Raw genomic sequence first — 3,719 nt, forward strand, 5'->3', positions numbered from 1 at the left:
TATATCATGACAGTCAGTTTTCGGCTTTCTCTACTGAGGTGCTCGCCTGGCCGAACCGGGGCACAATCGTAGTAGTTCTCCTGGTGCCGCCTTAGCCGATAGAGCGGAACGTAAGGTAGCAAAACACAAGAGCCGGGCAAACCCAACATTTGACCAAAGACATGATTCGGAGCTGATGCATATAAGGCCAAACTCGCGACGCCGAACACTCCCTAAGGTATTTCGGTCTTTATGAGGGTGGGCGGGATAACGCCCTTAGTAATAAGCCCCTAGTGTCCAGGTACGCGCAAAACTCTGACGTGGCCACATGCCAAAACACCAGCCTCCTCATTGGTTATACCAAGAAACCAGGGGATGTGTATCAACAAGAGACAGTAAAAAAGGTTTACGCAGGGTCTTAATCTGAAAAGAATCCTTGGAACGGGTCCCTGCTGCACGTCTGTGCCTGTGTCTCCGTTGTGCCGTATCCTGGACGGGCGTAGCACGGTGTTCATCTGTAAAAGAGAGGAACTTAGTTAAAGAAAGATCGTGCCGAACATGAGTTATACTAAATAAACAAAGTATAAATCGAAATGGGTAAAATTGAGCTTTATTGTCTCTTGTTTTATATGCGCGGAGCCCCTAGTACAGGGGTATACGGCTATTAAGCCTTTATCAATTGTATGTTTATGCCGGACTCGTCTAGCCGTGTCCGTGGTCTTGATGACCTGTTTAGGTGCTTTGGCTGGTGAAGCCGCTTTATTGTGGGGCTGTCAAGGCAGCCGCACTGTCTTCCGCGCAGGAGGAACACTCAATGTTTTCCCTTTAATGAGATGATGCCTCGTGGACCGGGCATCTTAAGCGTAAGAGATGCATAATGCGGTATTGCGCTAAAGCGGGCGAAAGCTTTGCGCCCCAGCAGTGCTTGATAGCTACTTGAGAATGGGGCGATGTGGAAAGTTAGCTGTTCGCGACGGAAGTTATCGGGGGAGCCGAACATAACTTCTAGCCGAAGAGAACCCATACAACGGGCATCCGGGCCTGGCGTTACCCCTTGAAAGGAGGTTTTGCTATGGCGAATTTTTGTTGGGTCTATCCCCATGTTGCGGATTGTGTCCTGGTATAACAGGTTTAGACCACTGCCGCCGTCCATCAGGACATTTGTAAAGTGGAGTCCGCCGATTATTGGATCTAATACCAAGGCAGTCCAGCCTGCGTTCCTGATACTTCTAGAGTAATCCTGATGGTCAAAGGTGATCGGTTTTAACAACCATTGGCGAGACTCCTTTGGGATAGGCCGTATGGCGCGTATCTCTGTTGGCACCATTCTGTTCGTCATGTGAAGTAAGTTTACTGTTTTCACTTCTTGTGGGAAATCCTTTTGTTTCCTGGTGCTCTGCTTGTGGGGTTCGTCGTCATCCTCACTTGGTGTGTCGAGCCCCTTGTGTTCGGCGTTGAGTTTGCCGGATTGCTTGAAAACCCAACAATCTCTGTGGGTATGGTTCGCAGGCTTCCCGGGAGTACTGTATTTTTGACATATCTTGTCCAAGATTTTGTTTAAGTTGGATAGCTCGTCCCTGTTATCCTTGAGGGGCGGCTTTCTCTGATTCTGCCGCGAGCTTTTGAATCCGGCGTTGACCGTTGTGCTCTTTGGGTTGTTTCCCTTATTCCGGCGCTGGTCCTTGCTGCGTCAGGGTTTTCCGTTTCCATCCCTAACTTCGGATGTACTTGGGTCGCTGGTGCTACATCTTGCCAACCAGTTGTCCTCTCCTGCGCAAAAGCGGGTCATGAGGCTTGTTAATGCGGCCATTGTTCTTGGCTTTTCTTGGCCGAGGTGTCTGGCGAGCCATTCATCTCGAACATTATGCTTAAAAGCTGTTAGGGCTTCGGCGTCTGGATAGTCGACTATCAGATTCTTTTTAGTAAGAAATCTGTTCCAGAATTTCCGGGCTGACTCTCCGGGCTGTTGAGTTATGTGACTGAGATCGTCTACATCCGGAGGGCGGACATAGGTCCCTTGAAAATTTGCCCGGAAAGCATCCTCAAGCTCTTCCCAACTTCCAATGGTGTTTTCGGGAAGGCTTTTGAGCCAATGCCGGGCTGGCCCTTTAAGCTTGAGGGGTAAGTATTTTATGGCGTGGAGGTCATCTCCTCTGGCCATGTGTATGTGGAGGATATAATCCTCGATCCAGACCCCAGGGTCTGTTGTTCCGTCGTACGCCTCTATGTTTACGGGCTTGAATCCCGCTGGAAATTCATGGTCCAGCACCTCATCGGTGAAACATAGGGGGTGTGCGGCACCCCTGTATTTGGGTGTGCCGTGATGTTCGGATATTTTTTGTGTTGCATTGCTTACTAGAGCTTGCTTTCTTGGCCCATAGATAGATCTGGCTATGCCATCTTTTTGATGCGGATCCTTTGGTGGATCGCGTGCCGGATTGTGTGTGGCGCCGCTTGCCGCTCCATGCTGGCCATGCGGTCGTCTATCCGACCGGGTGGCTTTCCTATTTTTTTACTGCGGGGGCTCTAAGGCCTCCTCGTCAAATTCAGGCAGTAGCTTTCGCTTTGGATAGCTTTTTGTGCGGCGACTGCCGCCATATTTGTCTGCGGTGTTGCGTACTTTGCTCCATCTGATGCTGAGTGCATCTTCCGCAGTTTTGAGCTTCCGCTTCTGCTTTTTCAGGCTACGCGCAGTGGCGACGAGCCTTTTGTGGAGGTTCTTCTGCTCCATGAGCATATCCGGCGTAAGGTCGTCCAGACTGTTGTTTTTGCTGGGGACGGGGTGTTCGCTTTGTTTATCCAAGTTGCCCTGTTTGGACGGTTGCCCGAAGGCATGTTCGTCATCCGCCGGCTCGTCCTGCTCTATGGCTGGGTCTGTATGGCTGTTGTCTCTGTCGAGGCGGGGCTTGGAGCGGCACTTATGTCGCCGCTTTGATTGCTTTTCGAGTGAACGATCCCTCGTTGCATCCCTGTGTTCCTCGTCGTCGCTTCCTTTGGGTATGTCCACCATGTATACATCATGAGATGAGATGGCTGTCCAGTGCCATATAGGCGTTGGTTCATGTTCATCTCCTACATCAGCGTCCATACCGTCGATGTCTTTGAAGTCGAAGTCGAGCACGTCGTTTAAATTATAGACAGTGGCTATGAAGTGGGTGGTGGGTGGGCTTTGAATTTCTTCATCATCCGCATCCCAACCTTGTTGACCATAGTCCGGCCAGGGCTCTCCTAATAAAGAGAGAGACTTTAGTGAATTCAGAATATCGCCGAAGGGCGAGTGCTGAAAGATGTCTGCGGCGGTGAACTCCATGATCGGCGCCCAATCGGGTTCGATCGGTAGGGGCGCGGAGGGCTCGGAGTCTGGAGAGGAGTCCGGCTCCTAGGAGTCACGGGCTTCGCAGAGAATAGGGCTGGTGTTCGGCTCGATCGCCGTAGAGATTGCAGCCCCCGAGGCGGTGTCCAACCACCCATCCTCGATTGGCGCAGTTGGCTCCGAATTAAGGGTCGGAGCTGATGCGGGTGCGGCCTCCAGGGCACTGTTCGGCGGCAGAGCTAGATCATGCCCATCGTGATAGTGCGGCACGCTCGGCTGCGGCTCGAATCCGTCGAAGATCAAGTCTCCGCGGAGGTCTGTTGTGTAGTTTAAACTTCCAAATCTGACCTGACGGCTAGGGGCATAGCTTTCGATCTGCTCCAGATGGCCAAGCGAATTGGCCCGCAGTGCAAAGCCGCCAAATACG

Source organism: Triticum urartu, chromosome 5 (assembly GCF_003073215.2).
Source record: "Triticum urartu cultivar G1812 chromosome 5, Tu2.1, whole genome shotgun sequence".
Lineage (NCBI taxonomy): Eukaryota > Viridiplantae > Streptophyta > Magnoliopsida > Poales > Poaceae > Triticum > Triticum urartu.